Genomic DNA, 20,512 nt, shown 5'->3' with positions numbered 1-20,512 from the left:
TTGGTAAAGGGTATATCTACAATCTGATGAATGTCTTAGTTTTCATTGGAAAGAAAGAAGTGGAAATAGCAGTTTGATTTACAATCACAAATGTCTGTTATGAGTATTTTATGCAGTTCATGAGATCTTTATTTTGATACAACTTTTAGTCAACTGGACAATATTTTCAAGTAAACGTTTAGAGAAATATGTGGAGGTATTTTAATATAAGAGTATCTTCACTTTTGACACATGAAAAATAATGTAGCTGGTATAAAATTTATGGATCACAGATATTCTGCCTCAAAATCATATAAAGAAACCAAAAAACAAACTCAGTGCCGTAGAGTCGATTCCGACTCACAGTGACCCTATAGGACAGAGTAGAACTGCCCCATAGAGTTTCCAAAGATCATCTGGTGGATTTGAACTACCAACCCTTTGGTTAGCAGCTGTAGCACTTAACCACTATGCCACCAGGGTTTCCCAAAATCTTATAGACAATGCTTTATTGGCTCCTAGGATTTAATGGGGGGAAATACAATATACAACCAATCAACGCCCTGAAACAATGTTTACGGTTTATTTTAAAGTAACTCTTTTCTCTCTCTAAATTCTTGTAGGAATTTTTCTTTTACCTGTATTTCAAAAAATTTCTGCTAAGATCTCTCTAGATCCTGTTGTATTTTAACTGATTCTGGAATGCTGTGAACCATTTTTATCTGCATTTCAGGCTTTTTTAAAATTTAGGAAATCTTTTTTTTTTTCCAATTATACTTTTAGTTCTTGTTTCTGTTTCAAATATTGTGTTTTATTCCCCCAAAACACTCGTTGTTTTATGTTGGATCTTTGTTTTCCATTCTAGATTTTAATCTTATTGCTCATGGTTTTTTTTTTTTTTTTTTCCATTTTCTTGGAACTTCTTAGATTGGAGCCTGTTTTCCATTTTATTTCTATATTTTTAGTTGTTATATTTTTTCTCTATATTCCGTTTTTTCTGCAATCAAGGAGATCTCAAATTTGTCCATACACCAACAGTTCTGTTTTTTCATAGTGTCAATTAGACCGTAATGAGTTTTTAAATTCCATTGTGACATTAATATTGTTTCTTATACTTATTATTTTCTTGAAATCCTTGATTAGAGATAACCATTCACATTGTTGTCTTTTAAGCCCAGGTAATTATTTACTCCTGATTTTACTGGCCTATTCGTTGAGACTATATTACTCTGTTGAAGATTTTTGAAGATAATGTTTTTTTTCTTGTTTCTGTAGTAAATGTTTTGTGGGTCAGTTTCTTTGTCGAGTGTTCAGGATGATGTTCTCTAGTACTTTTTTTTAGGGTTCCATTTTTCTTTCCTCCTTGAAGTAGGAGAGCTTTTGCCAACAGGTAGGACGTGCAAATTACTATTGGGCTTTCTTTCTGCCCATTTGGGAGCTGGCCAAATCTCTTTCAGCCCTACAGCTGGGCAGAAAGTTGAAGTGCTTTGCTCTTTACATATTTGCCAAGCTCTAGGAGACCTTCAGGTTAGGAGCGGAGATGGGAGAACAACCATTCTCTTGTTCTCTCATATTCTGAAAAGAAAAGAAAAATGCTAATGGGATACTTCCTGACTTTAGCTCTACTTAAAGGTCTTAAGGAAATGAGATTTTTCAGGGACAAGCAGACCACTCTTAGAAGACCCCCTCACATACACTGCATAGCTACTTCTTACTCACATGTTTTCTAGGTGTTGATGGTCTGCCTATCTGTTTGAAGAAAGAAGGAAGTATGGCCAGGGAGAGTGAAGAGGTTAATACTTTGATGGTTTCAAGAAAATCAGCTCTTGTGATTCTGCCAGAAGAATGGTTGCCACATATAGACCTTGATGTCTGAGACTTAGATTGGGTAGTGGAGCAGATTTCTTTACCTAGTTCAGGCAGGTAAGCCACAGTAGGCCTCTTAATATGCTATTTAATTAATTCTTAAGTTTTTAGCTGGGGAAAAAGCTTTTCAGATTTGAGCATTACAGAGCTTGACTATCAGTCCTAATTTTTGGTAGTGAAGTAAGTAGAAATTTGACAGGAGAACATGAAGAAGAACAGTATTCCAGGAAGCAGATTTAGCATGTAGAAAGACATGGAACTATGAAATAATATGTTTTAGTTATCTAGTGCTGCTGTAACAGAAATGCCGTGATGGATGGCTTTAACAAACAGGAATTTATTCTCTCATGGTTTAGGAGGCTAGAAGTCTGAATTCAGGGCACCAGCTCCAGGTGAAGACTTTCTCTGTCTGTAGGCTCTGGGGGAAGGTCTTTGTCATTAATCTTCCCCTGGTCTAGGAGCTTCTCAGTGCAGGGACCTCAGTTCCAAAAGATACACTATTCTCCTGTGTCTTCTTGCTTGGTGGTAATGAGGTCTCTCTCTGCTCAATTCTCTCTTTTATATCTTAAAGGAGATTGAATCAAAATACAATCTAATCCTATAGATTAAGACCTGCCTCACTAATATAATTGCCTATAATCTTGCCTCATTAATATAGAGGTTGGGATTTACAACACATAGGAAAATCACATCATATCACTAAACAGTGGACAATCACACAACACTGGGAAGCATGGCCTAGCCAAGTTGACACACAGTTTTGGGGAACACAATTCAATCCACAACATGATACTCTTTGTTTTAGGAACTGTACATATATTGGAATTTCAGAGTAATATGAGACTGGCTTGGCACTCAGTAGGCACTCAACAAATGTTGATGAAGGAATGAGTGAATGAGCACAATTTAAAATTCATGCCATCAGAACCACAAAACAAATTCTGTATTATTATCTTGTTATATTAATCATCTAATATCCCCAACACTTCCTAAGATTTATGAAGGAATCAACTCTTATGATTTTATATCTCCCAAAGTACGTTGTATATTATGAGGTTTTTTTTCTACATATAGAATATTAATTGATACATGTGTTAGTTATCTAGTGCTTATATAACAGAAATACCACAAGTGGATGACTTTAGCAAAATTTACTCTTCCATAGTCTAGGAGGCTAGAAGTCCGATTTCAGGGTGCCAGCTCCAGGGGAGGCTTTGTCTCTCTGTCAGCTCTGGGGGAATGTCTGTGTCATCAATCTTCCTTGGTCTAGAAGACTTCAGCACAGGAAACCCTGCTCCAAAGGTTGTACTATTCTCCTGGCTCTTGTTTCTTGATAGTATGAGGTCCCCATGCTTCTTTGCTCACTTCTCTGTTTTGTATCTCAAAAGAGTTTGATTTAAGACACAACCTAACCTTGTAGATTGAGTTCTGCCTCATTAACATAACTGTTTCTAATCTCAAGTCATTAACATCATAAAGCTAGGATTTACAACACGTAGGAAAATTCCATCAGATGACAAAATGGTGGACAGTCACACAATACTGAAAATCATGGCCCTGCCAGGTTGACACATATTTTGGGGGGACACAATTCCATCCATGACATTCTGCCCTTTGGCTCCCAAAAATTCATGTCCTTGCCACATGTAAAACACATTCATTCCTTCATTTCATAGCAATAGTCTTAAGTCAACTCCAAGTCCCAAATCCAAAAATTCCTCTTCATCCGTGAAATCTAGAATACAAGTTATCTTTTTCCAAAGTACAATGGTGTAACAGGCACAAGCTAGACATTTCCGTTACAAATGGGAAACACTGGAGAGAAGGAAGGGATAATAAGCACCAAGCAGGTCAGTAGAACACCTTACATTAGCCATCAAGGCTTGAAAATAATCCTCTGTTCTCTGAAACCATTTACACAATGGCCCTGCCCTCCAGACTCTAGGTATTAGCTACACTCTCCAGATTCTGAGTGGAGGACCCTTGGCTCTGGGCTTCAGCTTTGCCTTTCAGGCCCCTGGAATGGCAACTTTGTTCCCTTGAATTTAGACAGCTCCATTCCCCTAGTCCATCTGAGTAGCAACTTCACGCTCTGAGACCCCAGAGGTCATGGCCCTACCCTTTGAGACTGAGGCAGGTCTGCTTCCTGTGTTCCTTGGCCTCTGGGCCCCTTGGGCCTTGCTGTCCATGCCTGCCCAGCTTGGACAAGTGTTCTAAAGCTCTGTAGCTCCACTGATAAGTGCCTGGAGGCACCCCACTGTGCCAGTAAACTTCAGCAGGAAGGCACTCAACTCTTTTGCTCCTTTTCAGCAAGCCTAGCTCTATTGATATGTGCTCGGAATCACGCCACTCTACCAGGAAGCCTTCTATGCAAAGGCACTCAGCTCTCTTCCTCTAGGTGGGTTAGCTCCAGCCCAGTCTTGTGTTGGTCTCCTTGTTCTATTGCTGCCATTTCTCTACTGCTGCTTCCTGCCATCTGCACTGTCTCCAGTGTAACAGCTCTCCACATTTCCTTCTGAGTCCTCACCAGAATTATCTGATATCCATAATTCCACCAACAGTCTCTTCAAGGCAGTTGCAATCTAGGCTTTTACTATTAGGCACTTTAAGACTCTTCCAGCCTATATCCATTCACAGTTTCAAACTTATTTCCACATTTTAGGTATCTGTTACAGCAGCATCCCACACTTGGTACCAAATTCTGTCTTGGTTATCTAGTGGTGCTATAACAGAAATACCACAAGTGGATCGCTTTAACAAGGGGAAATTTATTTTCTCACAGTCTAGCAGAAGTCTGAATTCAGGGTGCCAGGTCCAGGGGAAGAATTTGTCTCTCTTTTGGCTCTGAGAGAAGGTCCTTGTTATCAGTCTTCCTTGGTTGAGGAGCTTCTCAGTGCAGGGACCCAGGGTCCAAAGGTTGTGATGTTCTCCTGGCTCTTGTTTCTTGATAGTATGAGGTCCCCTGTCCCTCTGATCACTTCTTTTTTTTTTATATCTCAAAAAATATTGACTTTAAACACAACCTAATCTGGTAGATTGAGTTCTGCCTCAATAACACAACTGCTGCTAATCCCACGTCATTAACATCATAGAAGTAGGATTTACAACACACAGGAAAATCACATCAGATGACAAAATGGTGGACAATCACACAATACCAGAAATCATGGCCCAGCGAAGTTGACACACACATTTTTGGGGGACATAATTCAATCTATGACAATATGTAAATTATTAACCAGTGTATAGTTTTCTACTGACTTCCTTATCTCCTATTTCAGAACTTAATATTATAATTTAACTTTTTACCTCCTGTCTTAGTTATCTGGAGCCTTGGTGGTGTAGCATTTAAGAGCTTGGCTGCTAACCAAAAGGTCAGCAATTCGAATCTACAAGCCACTCCTTGGAAACACTATGGTCTACTTTGCCTTATAGGATCGCTATGATTTGGAATTGACTTGGCAGCAAAGGGTTTGATTTGATTTCCTACTTACCTAGTGTTGCTATAACAGAAATACCACAAGTGGTTGGCTTTAACAAACAAATTTATTTCTCACAGTTTAGGAGGTTAGAAATTCAAATTCAGGTGCCAGCTCTAGGGGAAGTCTTTCCCTCTGTGTTGGCTCTATGGGAAGTCTTTCTCTCTCTGTTGGCTCTAGGGGAAGGTCCTTGTCTCTTTTTGTTTTCTTGGTTCCTTGGAGATCTCATGTGGAGTGGCATCTTTTTTTTCCCATCTGTGCTTGCTTACTTGGTTGCTTGATCAATCTGCTCTTTTTATATCTCAAAAGAGATTGACTTAAGACAAACCCTACACTAATACTGCCTGATTAACATAATAAGAAAAAGAAACCCATCTTCAAATGGGATTATAATCACAGGTATGGTAGCATTTACAACATGTATTTTGGGGGAATACAATGCAATCCATAACACCTCCTTATGGCCTTACATACCTGCTATCTTCAAATTAAGTTTTCTATCATGAGCTTCTTATTTTTAGCTCCTTAACTTGGACTTATAAAACCAAACCAGCTGCCATCAAGTTGATTCTGACATATGGCAACCACATATGTGTCAATGTAGAACTGCACACTATAGGGTTTTCAAGGCCAATTTTGTTTTTGGAGGTAGATTAGCAGGCCTTTCTTCTGAGGTGCCTCTGCATTGACAAGAACCTCCAACCTCTCTGTTAGCAGTGAACCTGAAAATGAAGGCATTACGAACCAAGGTCTCCCAACTTGGACCTATACTTCCTGAGAATTATCTCACTTCTAAAACTTTCCATTTCTCTCCTTATTACTTTGACTAATATGAAGCTACTCTCCAGTCTTGCTAGGGTACTGCTTAATCAAAAAAATTCTTTTAGATGTGTTAGGTGTGTTACCCCTGAAGTTATGTATTAATATTTACTTGAAGCTTCATCAAGACACATGATCTTAATAGCAGATTACTTTTTTTTCTTTTAAATCTACTCGAGTGATGGAATTTTGTTTCTTTGTGCCAAAGGCCTAAAAATTTAGGTGCCATTAAATCCAATTAATGCTTTACTTCCTTCCTTCCTTTATTAATTTATTCATTCAAACTTGTTTGTTGAGCACATACAAAGTGCCAAGCACTATTTAAGGTGCTGGAGATATATCAGTGAAAATATAAGACAAAGTCTTTTCTTTTATGGGGTTTTTACTCCAGTGGGAAGACAGAAAATAAACATATAATGTCAGCTAAATTTCTATAAAGAAAACTAAAGCTGAGTTAGGATGTTGTGATGGAGAATGCTATTTTAGATGGAATGGTCGGAGAAGTCCTCTCTGAGAAGGTGAGATTTATTCAGGGAAGCAGAGAGCTAGTCTCACAGAAAGCTGGTTAACAGCTTTCTTGGGAGAAAAAACAGCAAGTGTAAAGGTCCTGAGGCAGGAGTATTTTTGGTGAGTTTCAAGAAGAGCAAGGGGGCCGGTGTATCTTGGTGCATCGAGCAAGGCTAGAACGAAAAGAGGTGAGGGCTGGGGCCAGATCCTCTCAGGCCTTACCCATCATAGGTACTGAGTTACGAGATTCTATTTCCTTTTTAAAAACTCTGTTTTAGCGAGGAGTCAACCTGTTTATGTGAAGAATGCGCATCCTAGCCCACTTTTGTGGGCTGTGGTTCAAATGTCAATTTAGTTTTCAAAGCCTTTGCAGTGCTATTCTGGTCTCCCTCACTTGTGTGCTTCCCAAAGACCAATCTGAATTCTGGGCAGTGTTCCAGAACAGTGTTCAGTTTTCAAAGCTTTGGCTGTGTTGTTTCTAGTCTATTATTTGCCTGGGCTGCTCAGAGGTCTGTTCAGGACTTCATAAACAAATATAGAAAATCCTTTTCTCTACCTCCATTCTCTAATTGGACAGAGGAGGATTACCATCTTGTTACTGTAGGACAGGGATAGAAGACAGGGCTGTGCCCACAGTCTTGAGGGGCAGGGCCTGGTGAGAGGGGAAAAGGTGAGGTTTTCATCATGGTGTTCACCTGGAGTAAGGCAGGTATGGTTAGGGCAGGTTTCTGTCCTGAGGGCCACCCGTTCCCTTGTCCTTTGACTAGAGAGAGAGGATCTTTCTTGTTTTTTTTTTTTTGGATCTGTGCTTGTGGGCATTTTCAAATCCTGTCCCTCTCCAGAGCCCAGGTAGAGGCCAAAAACAAAACAAAACCCAGGGTTGTTTTTTTCTGTTATGACTCACTGCCAGGTCATTCTTTGAGTCTTGAGGTTCCTAGGCTGTCTGATTTCTGTTCTCTAACTTTCTCTTCTTTCAGTTGTTTATAAATTTTGTTCAGAGTTTGTTAGTTTGTTTAATAATAGTGGGAAGATAAAGACAGAATGTGCTTACTTCATCTTGTCAAAACTGGAAGATCGAGATTTTGGATCTTAATGTACTGAGTATATTTGGATAGCTCTGAAATTTTTTTTTCTGAGCAGGGGTGGACATCATCCGATCTACATTTTAGAAAGATTACTCCTGCCATCGCAATAAAATGATGACGGCTTGAAGCAAACTGGTAGCAACGGGGGTGGTGAGAAGTGCTCAGAGATCTAGATATATTCTGCAAATAGGGCTTACCCATTTAGCTAATGGATTAGATAGGTGAAGTGAGAAAAAGAGAGGAGTCAAGGTGGACTCCAAGATTTTTGCCTTGAATGACCGAAAGGTTGAAGCTCCCATCTGCTGAGATGAAGATGGTGGGATCTGGGAGGAGCTTTTTTTTTTTTTTTTAAATTTTTATTAAGCTTCAAGTGAACATTTACCATTCCAATCAGTCTGTCACATGTAGGTTTACATACATCTTACTCCCTTCTCCCACTTGCTCTCCCCCTATTGAGTCAGCCCTTACAGTCTCTCGTTTCGTGCCAATTTTACCTTCTTCCCTCTCTCTCTATCTTCCCATCCCCCCTCCAGTCAAGAGTTGCCAACACACTCTCCCGTGTCCACCTGATTTAATTAGCTCACTCTTCATCAGTATCTCTCTCCCCCCCACTGACCAGTCCTTTTCACGCCTGATGATTTGTCTTCGGGGTTGGTTCCTGTCCTGTGCCATCAGAAGTTCTGGGGAGCATTGTCTCTGGGATTCCTCTAGTCGCAATCATACCATTAGGTGTGGTCTTTTAATGAGAATTTGGGGTCTGTATCCCATTGGTCTCCTGCTCCCTCAGGAGTTGTCTCTTGTGCTCCCTGACAGGGCAGACATCGATTGTGGCCGGGCACCAACTTGTTCTTCTGGTCTCAGGATATTGTAGGTCTCTGGTTCAAGTGGCCCTTTCTGTCTCTTGGGTTCTTAGTTGTCGTGTGACCTTGGTGTTCTTTCTTTGCCTTTGCTCCCGGTGGGTTGAGACCAATTAATGTATTTTAGATGGCTGCTTGTTGGCATTTAGGACCCCAGGTGCCACAATTCAAAGTGGAATGCAGAGTGTTTTCATAATAGAATTGTTTTGCCCATTGATTTAGAAGTCCTCTCAATCCAAGTTCCCCAGATCCCAGCCCCTGCTTCGCTATCCTTTGAAGCTTTCATTTTATCTCGGAAACCTCTTTACTTTTAATCCTGTCCAATTAGGCTGACCTTCCTTGTTTTGAGTGTTGTCTTTCCCTTCACCCAAAGCAGTTCCCATCTACAGATTGATCAATAAAAAGCCCTCTCCCTCCCTCCCTCCCTCCCTCCCCCCTTTGTAACCACAAAAGTATGTGTTCTTTTCCGTTTTTTCTATTTCTCAAGATCTTATAATAGTGGTCTTATACAATATTTGTCCTTTTGCAACTGACTCATTTCGCTCAGCATAATGCCTTCCAGATTCCTCCATGTTATGAAATGTTTCAGAGATTCGTCACTGTTCTTTATCGATGCGTAGTATTCCATTGTGTGAATATACCACAATTTATTTACCCATTCGTCCGTTGATGGACATCTTGGTTGCTTCCAGCTTCTTGCTATTGTAAACAGAGCTGCAATAAACATGGGTGTGCATATATCTGTTTGTGTGAAGGGTCTTGTATTTTTAGGGTATATTCCGAGGAGTGGGATTTCTGGGTTGTATGGTAGTTCTATTTCTAACTGTTTAAGATAACGCCAGATGGATTTCCACAGTGGTTGTACCATTTTACAATCCCACCAGCAGTGTATGAGAGTTCCAGTCTCTCCGCAGCCTCTCCAACATTTATTATTTTGTGATTTTTGAATTAATGCCAGTCTAGTTGGTGTCAGATGGAATCTCATCGTAGTTTTAATTTGCATTTCTCTAATGACTAATGATCGAGAGCATTTTCTCATGTATCTGTTGGCTGCCTGAATATCTTCTTTAGTGAAATGTGTGTTCATATCCTTTGCCCACTTCTTGATTGGGTTGTTTGTCTTTTTGTGGTTGAGTTTTGATAGAATCATGTAGATTTTAGAGATCAGGCGCTGGTCTGAGATGTCATAGCTGAATATTCTTTCCCAGTCTGTAGGTGGTCTTTTTACTCTTTTGGTGAAGTCTTTAGATGAGCATAGGTGTTTGATTTTTAGGAGCTCCCAGTTATCGGGTTTCTCTTCATCATTTTTGGTAATGTTTTGTATTCTGTTTATGCCCTGTATTAGCGCTCCTAGGGTAGATCCTATTTTTTCTTCCAAGATTTTTATCGTTTTAGTCTTTATGTTTAGGTCTTTGATCCACTTGGAGTTAGTTTTTGTGCATGGTGTGAGGTATGGGTCCTGTTTCATTCTTTTGCAAATGGATATCCAGGTATGCCAGCACCATTTGTTAAAAAGACTATTATTTCCCCAATTGACTGACACTGGTCCTTTGTCAAATATCAGCTGCTCATACGTGGATGGATTTATATCTGGATTCTCAATTCTGTTCCATTGGTCTATGTGCCTGTTGTTGTACCAGTACCAGGCTGTTTTGACTACTGTAGCTATATAATAGGTTCTGAAATCAGGTAGGGTGAGGCCTCCCACTTTCTTCTTCTTTTTCAGTAATGTTTTGCTTATCCGGGGATTCTTTCCTTTCCATATGAAATTAGTGATTTGTTTCTCTATTCCCTTAAAGTATGACATTGGTATTTGGATTGGAAGTGCGTTGTATGTATAAATGGCTTTTGGTAGAATAGACATTTTTACTATGTTGAGTCTTCCTATCCATGAGCAGGGTATGTTTTTCCATTTAAGCGTGTCCTTTTGAATTTCTTGTAGCAGAGTTTTATAGTTTTCTTTGTATAGGTCTTTTACATCCTTGGTAAGATTTATTCCTAAGTATTTTATCTTCTTGGGGGCTACTGTGAATGGTATTGATTTGGTTATTTCCTCTTCGGTGTTCTTTTTGTTGATGTAGAGGAATCCAAGTGATTTTTGTATGTTTATTTTATATCCTGAGACTCTTCCAAACTCTTCTATTAGTTTCAGTAGTTTTCTGGAGGATTTCTTAGGGTTTTCCATGTATACGATCATGTCATCTGCAAATAGTGATAGCTTTACTTCCTCCTTACCAATCTGAATACCCTTTATTTCTTTGTCTAGCCTAATTGCCCTGGCTAGGACTTCAAGTACGATGTTGAATAAGAGCGGTGATAAAGGGCATCCTTGTCTGGTTCCCGTTCTCAAGGGAAATGCTTTCAGGTTCTCTCCATTTAGAGTGATATTGGCCGTTGGCTTTGCATATATGCCCTTTATTATGTTGAGGAATTTTCCTTCAATTCCTATTTTGGTGAGAGTTTTTATCATAAATGGGTGTTGGACTTTGTCAAATGCCTTTTCTGCATCAATTGATAAGATCATGTGGTTTTTGTCTTTTGTTTTATTTATGTGATGGATTACATTAATGGTTTTTCTGATATTAAACCAGCCTTGCATACCTGGTATAAATCCCACTTGATCAGGGTGAATTATTTTTTTGATGTGTTGTTGGATTCTATTGGCTAGAATTTTATTAAGGATTTTTGCATCTATGTTCATGAGGGATATAGGTCTAAAATTTTCTTTTTTTGTAATGTCTTTACCTGGTTTTGGTATCAGGGAGATGGTAGCTTCATAGAATGAGTTGGGTAGTATTCCGTCTTTTTCTATACTTTGAAATACCTTCAATAGTAATGGTGTTAAGTCTTCTCTGAAGGTTTGGTAGAACTCTGCAGTGAAGCCATCTGGGCCAGGACTTTTTTTTGTTGGGAGTTTTTTGATTACCATTTCAATCTCTTTTTTTGTTATGGGTCTATTTAGTTGTTCTACTTCTGTATGTGTTAGTTTAGGTAAGCAGTGTTGTTCCAAGAATTTATCCATTTCTTCTAGGTTGTCAAATTTGTTAGAGTACAATTTTATGTAGTAATCTGATATGATTCTTTTGATTTCATTTGGTTCTGTTGTGATGTGGTCCTTCTCGTTTCTTATTCGGGTTATTTGTTTCCTTTCCTGTTTTTCTTTAGTCAGTCTAGCCAATGGTTTATCAATTTTGTTAATTTTTTCAAAGAACCAGCTTTTGGCTTGTTAATTCTTTCAATTGTTTTTCTGTTCTCTAATTCATTTAGTTCAGCTCTAATTTTTATTATTTGTTTTCTTCGGGTGCCTGATGGATTCTTTTGTTGCTCACTTTCTATTTGTTCAAGTTGTCGGGACAGTTCTCTGATTTTGGCTCTTTCTTCTTTTTGTATGTGTGCATTTATCGATATAAATTGGCCTCTGAGCACTGCTTTTGCTGTGTCCCAGAGGTTTTGATAGGAAGTATTTTCATTCTCGTTGCTTTCTAAGAATTTCCTTATTCCCTCCTTGATGTCTTCTATAACCCAGTCTTTTTTCAGGAGGGTATTGTTCATTTTCCAAGTATTTGATTTCTTTTCCCTAGTTTTTCTGTTATTGATTTCTAGCTTCATTGCCTTGTGGTCTGAGAAGATGCTTTGTAATATTTCGATGTTTTGGATTCTGCAAAGATTTGTTTTATGCCCTAATATGTGGTCTATTCTAGAGAATGTTCCATGTGCGCTAGAAAAAAAAGTATATTTTGCAGCAGTTGGGTGGAGAGTTCTGTATAAGTCAATGAGGTCAAGTTGGTTGATTGTTGTAAGTAGGTCTTCCGTGTCTCTATTGAGCTTCTTACTGGATGTCCTGTCCTTCTCCGAAAGTGGTGTGTTGAAGTCTCCTACTATATATGTGGAGGTGTCTATCTCACTTTTCAATTCTGTTAAAATTTGATTTATGTATCTTGCAGCCCTGTCATTAGGTGCGTAAATATTTAATATGGTTATGTCTTCCTGATCAATTGTCCCTTTTATCATTATATAGTGTCCTTCTTTATCCTTTGTGGCGGATTTAAGTCTAAAGTCTATTTTGTCAGAAATTAATATTGCTACTCCTCTTCTTTTTTGCTTATTGTTTGCTTGATATATTTTTTTCCATCCTTTGAGTTTTAGTTTGTTTGTGTCTCTAAGTCTAAGGTGTGTCTCTTGTAGGCAGCATATAGATGGATCGTGTTTTTTTATCCAGTCCGTGACTCTCTGTCTCTTTATTGGTGCATTTAGTCCATTTACATTCAGCGTAATTATAGATAAGTAAGTTTTTAGTGCTGTCATTTTGATGCCTTTTTATGTGTGTTGTTGGCCATTTCATTTTTCCACATGCTTTTTTGTGCTGAGACGTTTTTCTTAGTAGCTTGTGAGATCCTCATTTTCATAATGTTTAACTTTGTGTTTATTGAGTCGTTACGTTTTTCTTGGCTTTTTTCTTGAGTTATGGAATTGATATTCCTTTTTGTGGTTACCTTTTTATTTACCCCTATTTTTCTAAGTAAAAACCTAACTTGTATCCTTCTATTTCGCCTTGTATCACTCTCCATCTGGCAGTTCAATGCCTCCTATATTTAGTCCCTCTTTTTGATTATTTTGATCGTTTAGCTATTGATTTCCATGATTTCCTGTTGTGTGTATTATTTTGTTTATTTATTTATTTTTTAGAATTAGACTTAATTTGTTTGTTTTTGTGCTTTCCCTGTTTGAGTTGCGTTGATATCAGGACGTTCTGTTTTGTGACCTTGTATTGTGCTGGTACCTGATATTATTGGTCATCAGGCCAAACAATCTCCTTTAGCATTTCTTGCAGTCTTGGTTTAGTTTTTGCAAATTCTCTAAACTTGTGTTTATCTGTAAATATCTTAATTTCTCCTTCATATTTCAGAGAGAGTTTTGCTGGATATATGATCCTTGGTTGGCAGTTTTTCTCGTTTAGTGCTCTGTATATGTCGTCCCATTCCCTTCTTGCCTGCATGGTTTCTGCTGAGTAGTCTGAACTTATTCTTATTGATTCTCCCTTGAAGGAAACCTTTCTTTTCTCCCTGGCTGCTTTTAAAATTTTCTGTTTGTCTTTGGTTTTGGCAAGTTTGATGATGATATGTCTTGGTGTTTTTCTTTTTGGATCAATCTTAAATGGGGTTCGATGAGCATCTTGGATAGATATCCTTTCTTCTTTCATGATGTCAGGGAAGTTTTGTGTCAGGAGTTCTTCAACTATTTTCTCTGTGTTTTCTGTCCCCCCTCCCTGTTCTGGGACTCCAATCACTCGCAAGTTATCCTTCTTGATAGAGTCCCACATGATTCTTAGGGTTTCTTCATTTTTTTTAATTCTTTTATCTGATTTTTTTCCAGCTATGTTGGTGTTGTTTCCCTGGTCCTCCAGAAGTCCCAGTCTACATTCTAATTGCTCGAGTCTGCTCCTCTGACTTTCTATTGCGTTGTCAAATTCTGTAATTTTATTGTTAATCTTTTGGATTTCTACATGCTGTCTCTCTATGGATTCTTGCAACTTGTTAATTTTTCCACTATGTTCTTGAATAATCTTTTTGAGTTCTTCAACAGTTTTATCAGTGTGTTCCTTGGCTTTTTCTGCATTTATCCTAATTTCATTTGTGATATCTTTAAGCATTCTGTAAATTAGTTTTTTATATTCTGTATCTGATAATTCCAGGATTGTATCTTCATTTGGGAAAGATTTTGATTCTTTTGTTTGGGGGGTTGGAGAAGCTGTCATGGTCTGTTTCTTTATGTGGTTTGATATGGACTGCTGTCTCCGAGCCATCACTGGGAAACTAGATTTTCCAAGTAGTCAGCTAAAAAAAAATGCAGTCAGATCCCTATCTGAATTCTCTCTCTGGCTCCGGGTATTCGGATGTTAATGGGGTCGCCTGGGGAGGGTGGGGGAGGGATCTGAGAGCTAGGAGTGTAGCACCACCGAATATAGAGCTGAACACCACGTTCACGCTCCGCCCCCGTTCGCCAAAATCCGGGCTGGACGGGTCCCTGGCTAGGACACTGCTTTCCTTGCTCCGAAACCAGTCCCTTCCTCCTGGGGACTTCCTCCGGTGCGCGGCACCGCTCGTGGGCACTGGGTGGGCGTTTCCCGCACGAACGGGTGGGCCCGCCCCCAGGGTCTATTCAGGCGATTATAATTAGATCCCGCGGTCACGCCCCGCCTGTGCGCGCGCCCAAATCCCAGCGGGATGACTTCCGGGTTGAGACGCTGCTTTCCCTGTTCGGGAACCAGTCACTTCCTCCCCGGGACTTCTCCTTCCGGAGCGCCACACCTCTCGCGCGAACTGGGTTGGCGTCACCTGCACGGCCAGGTGGGCCCGCCCCCTGGGTCAATTCAGGGCAATAAAAATGGACTCCGTGCTCACGCCCCGCTCGTGCGCGCGCCCAAGCCCCGGCAGGACGGAACCCCGTCTGGGACGCTACTTTCTGTGCTTCGGGACCAATCAGTTCCTCCGCATGGCCAGGTGGGCCCGCCCCCTGGGTCAATTCAGGGCGATAAAAATGGACTCCGCGCTCACGCCCCGCTCGTGCGCGCGCCCAAGCCCCAGCAGGGCGGCACTCTGTCTGGGAAGCTACTTTCTGCGCTTTGGGACCAATCAGTTCCTCCGCACGGCCAGGTGGGCCCGCCCCCTGGGTCAATTCAGGGCAATAAAAATGGACTCCGCGCTCACGGCCCGCTCGTGCGCGCGCCCAAGCCCCAGCAGGGCGGCACTCTGGGACGCTACTTTCTGCGCTTTGGGACCAATCAGTTCCTCCCGGGGACTTCTCCTTCCAGTGTGCCACACCTCTCGCGCAAACTGGGAGGGCGTCACTCGCACGACCAGGTGGTCCCGCCCTCTGAGTCAATTCAGGGTAATAAAAATGGACCCCGCGCTCATGCCCCGCCCGCGCGTGCCCAGATCGCAGCGGAATGGCTCCCCGTCTGGGATGCTGCTTTCCCTGTTTTGAGACCAGACACCTCCGGGGATTTCTCCCTCTGGTGTGCCGTGCCACACGCGCGGACTGGGTGCGCGTCCTCCCGCACGAACGCGTGGGCCCCGCCCTGGGGTCACTCCAGGGAAACACAGCTGACCCCCCCCCCGCGCGCGCCCCGTCGGCTTCTCGCCTAACTCCCGGCGGACGGCACGGCACCCCAGCTGGGACGCTGTTCTCCCCCCTCTCAAGATCAGTCACTGCCTCCCGGGTGTTTCTCCCTCCGGCTGCGCCCCTACGCCGCCCGCGCCAACCTGCTAGGCTTCCTCCCGGGATGGGTTCGGGGGGGAAGGGGTGGGCCCCCTTTCTGTGCCGTCTGCCCCCCTGGGCTCTGCCCCAGATCGAGCTCCGAAGGTCACCTGCCTGGTGCGCTGGCTCCTAGTTCTGAAAACAGTCGCTGTCTGCCCGTATTTGTTCGTCCTCCGTCTCTAAGTCTGTGCTTGTTGTTCAGAGTTCATAGATTGTTATGTATGTGATCGATTCCCTTGTTTTTCCGAGTCTTTGTTGCAAGAGGGATCCGCGGGAGCGTCCACCTAGTCCGCCATCTTGGCCCCCCTCTCTGGGAGGAGCTTTTTTGAGGAGGTGGAAGGTTAGACGATTAGTTTTGGACACAGTTAAATGCTGTTTGCTCATATTGCGATTTGGGATTTACTGTGTGCTGTGTGAAAAATCAACAGTCTTGGAGACTCGAAATAAATTAATTTCATATCAGTTTTGGCCACAACACCCATTAGAAACATATTTTTTTATTTGAAAAACTTAAAGAATTTGGTAAGCATTTCTTTATAATATTTAGTATTTACATTTAAATTGACAGGACTTGGGCTTTATGCAAATTAAAGTCATCTTTTTATCCAGAAAGCCAGGAATTTTTTTTTTTAATGTATAGTTGTTAATGTTAAGATACGAATAATAGGATCTGTTGAATGTTAGTGGGTTTAATGACAGATTCATCTTTACTGTATGATTTTAAAGCAAATCTCAGGTTAGCTTTCATAAAAATGTGTGTCTGAAATATATGTTTTATCCACTTACTTATCTAGCTATAGGTTTCAATTACAATTAATACACTACCACATTGAAGGCCTTATTATCTGTTTGTGGTGTAAGAGTTCCTTAGGAGTCACTGTAAAACTAAGTGACAATAATAAAGTTAAATAAAAATTCTTCAGTGAGCTTACATCACACATATTAAAATAAAGCACTTCTTTGTCCTCATTCAGTCTTGTGTGATGTGTTTGGTTTTTATAGGAATATTTGTGAAAATACAAGTTATATTTACCTATTTAAGAACATCTAATTGAAATGCAGCTCTGTGTCTTCAGATGAACTGAGAACTTTCCTGGTAGATTAAAAATATTTTAATATTATGTTTAAGAAAGCAAGAGATTTTAAATGGTCCAAAGAGATGTTTCTAAGATCAGTGATATTTTCAAAATATCCACGTGAAAATGAACATTTATCCATTATAAAAGTTTGGAACATTAAGAGATTATCTAATTAATATTTTAAATAATAGATTGATTACTATAACTTATCTCTCAGAATTCAATTTCACAGATTATCATCACATTTATAAAGCCTACATTAGGAATTTATTTTAGCCAAGGATATTCCAAATGGTATTGAAAGAAGGGCATAGATTTCAACTATTCTCAGGTACTTCAAACTGATCTTTGTGGCTCATCAAGGATTTCCTTTGGAAAGGACATCATAGACTTGAAGGCCTGGAAGTGCCCATAAGGGTTCATCTTGTTCATCATGTCATCCTAAGGATTATTAAAATCACCAGATGTAAAGCCATTTATAATAAACCAATTTCCCAACCTGCAAACTCTGGAGAACTCTTCTAAAGATGGAATCTCCTTTTCCAAAGATATTAAAAATACGGTTCTTCCTCATTTCCCTTTTTCTGAGTCGCCAACTGTGGTGATGTGTTTTAAAGGGTATCCTCACACTTTAAACCCTTAAAAGAGTTTAGAACTTAAACTTTAAGTAATCGTCTCTTTGTCAATGTCTTTTGATATTCTTCAAATAATAGTCCTTTGTTTAAAGTCAGACTTGAACTTGTGTATTAAGTGATTAAAGTAAAAGTATGTTTGTTTTTTTTTGTTGTTGTTACTTCACCTCTGATCTTTTAACTATGACCTCTGCTTTTGGTTCATTTCCAAAGTACTAAAATATAACCACTTAAAGAATTAGCCTTTATGATAGCGCAATCACCAACACGGCCCTTGGCTATTTCTGATTACTCAAGCCTTGTTCTTCAGTTTTGACATCACCTAATATTTTTTAGGTTCAGGTCATACCAGTGATTATCTAACTCTCTCTTTCAAGAGTTTTTTTTTTTTTTTAGCATCTGTCTAATTACAGCTACTCCTTACTTATCATCTATCTCCTTATCTGACATTTCGTATTTTCAACAATAGTAAAAACATTTATCTGACTGTTTTGTTCATTAACGACATATGTATGGCAGTAATGAATATGGAGGTATGAGGCGAGAGTAATGCTGGCTATGATGGTTGTGTGTCAACTTGGATGGGCCATGATTCTCAATGGAATGGCAGTTAATGTAATGATACAGTTATCCACTATTTTGTAATATGATGTAGTCATCTTCCATTTTCACATAACACCAATTTTTTGGATAATGACCTAGTTTTTGGAACATAACCATGTTGATAAGTGAGGAGTGAGTGTACTATGAATATCTAAAATCATTAAAATATTAATACTTTAAAATCATTCTATTTTTAAATCTCAGAAACTTAAAATACCTTTCTGTCACTTTCCATCATATACTGGAAAATATCCCTTTCCTCCATATTTAGCATGTCAGATACATTTTATATCTGCCACAATTGTAGTATCACCTATGCGTTTTATACAATCAACTATGGAGCATTTAGGGACTTAGTGAAGTCTCTAGGTAGTGCAAAAGATTATATGCTTGGCTGCTAACCAAAAGGTTGGAAGTTCAAGTCCACCCAGAGGTACCTCAGAAGAAAGTCCTGGTGATCTGCTTTCAAAAAGTCATCCACTGAAAACCCCGTGGAGCACAGTTCTACTCTGACAGACATGCGGTCACCATGAGTTGGAATTAACTCAATGGCAGCTAGTTTGGTTTAGCAGGTGTCTTAGTTTCTTAGTGATGCTATAACAGAAGTTTACTTTCTCATAGTTTAGGAGGCTAGGAGTCCGAATTCAGAGTGCCAGCTCTGGGGGAAGGCCTTATCTGTCTGTCAGCTCTTGGGGAAGGTACTCACTCTTTTTCATCTTCTGCTACTAAGTTCTTTGGCAATCTTCATGTGGTATGTATCTTCCTCTTTTTTTGTGTGTTTCCTTCTCTGTGCCTAATCTGCTCTTTTTATATCTCTAAGGTAATTGGTCTAAGACACACCCCACACTGCTATGGTCTCATTAACATAGCAAAAAACCTTTTCCCCAAATGGGATTATCCATACATATAGGGGTTAGGATTTACAACACGTCTTTATGGGGTACAAAAATTCAATCCATAACAGTAGGGACTTATCGAATAATATTCTTGTCAGTGATGCATTTGAATAAAAAATAAGTTGAATGTTTTTTTTTTTTATTGTGTTTTAGGTGAATGTTTACAGTGCAAAGCAGTTTTTCCTTCAAAAATTTTATGCACAAATTGTTTTGTGACATTAGTTGCAATCCCTGCAATGTGTCAGCACTCTCCCCCCTTCCCTTTACACCCTAGGTTCTCAGTGCCCGTTCATCCAGTTTTCCTGTCCCTTCCTGCCTTCTTATCTTTGCTTTTGGCCAGGTGTTGCTCATTTAGTCTCCTGTACTCGATTGAAGTAAGTAGCATGACCCTCACATGTGTTATTGTTTGTTTTATATGGCCGTCTAATCTTTGGCTGAAAGGTAGACATCAGGAGTGGTTTCAGCTCTGAATTAGCAGGGTGCCTGGGGGCCATAGTCTTGGAAGTTCCTCCAGTTGCCATCAGACCAGTAAGTCTGGTCTGTTTTTGTGAATTTGAATTTTCTTCTACATTTTCCTCCCCCTCTATCTTGGACCCTCTATTATCCCTGCCAGAGTGGTTGGTGGTGGTAGCCGGGCACCATCTAGCCCTGTGTTCAGCTGGTGGAGGCTGTGGTTCATTAGTCTTTGGACTAATAATTTCCTTGTGTCTTTGGTTTTCTTCATTCTCCTTTGCTCCAAATGTAATGGAACAAATAGATGGACCCTAGATGCTACTCACCAAAGTAGGTTGTAGAACATATTCTTTATGAGCGATATTTTGCCAGTTGACCTAGATGTCCCCCAAGACCATGGTCACCAGCCCTCAGCCCCAGTAACTCAGTCCCTCAAAGTGTTTGGATGTGTCCAGGAAGCTTCTATGTCTTTGCCTTGGTCAAGTTGTGCTGACTTCCCCTGTATTGTGTGCTGTCTTTCCCTTCACCAAAGTTAACACTTGTCTACTATCTAGATAATGATTTCCCCTCCCTACCCTTCCTCCCCTCATAGCTATCAAAGGTTTTTTTTTTCTGCGTGTAAACTTTTTCTTGGGTTTTTATAATAATGGTTTCATACAATATTTGTCCTTTTGTGATTGACTTATTTCACTCAGCATAATGCCCTCCAGGTTCATCTATGTTACGTTTAGCGGACTCTTCATTGTTCTTTATTGTTTCGTAGTATTCCATTGTGTGTATGCCCCATACTTTGTTTATCCATTCATCTGTTGATGGGCACTTAGGCTGTTTTCATTTTTTGCTTTTGTGAATAATGCTGCAGTGAACATGGGTGTGCATATGCCTATTCATGTGATGGCTCTTAATTCTCTAGACTATATTCCTAGGAGTGGGAATGCTGGATTGTATGGTATTTCTATTTATAGTTTATTAAGGAGGCATCGTTTTGTTTTCCAAAATG

Source organism: Loxodonta africana, chromosome 2 (genome assembly GCF_030014295.1).
Source record: "Loxodonta africana isolate mLoxAfr1 chromosome 2, mLoxAfr1.hap2, whole genome shotgun sequence".
Taxonomy (NCBI): Eukaryota; Metazoa; Chordata; class Mammalia; order Proboscidea; family Elephantidae; genus Loxodonta; species Loxodonta africana.
Note: the sequence above shows the minus strand (reverse complement) of the source record.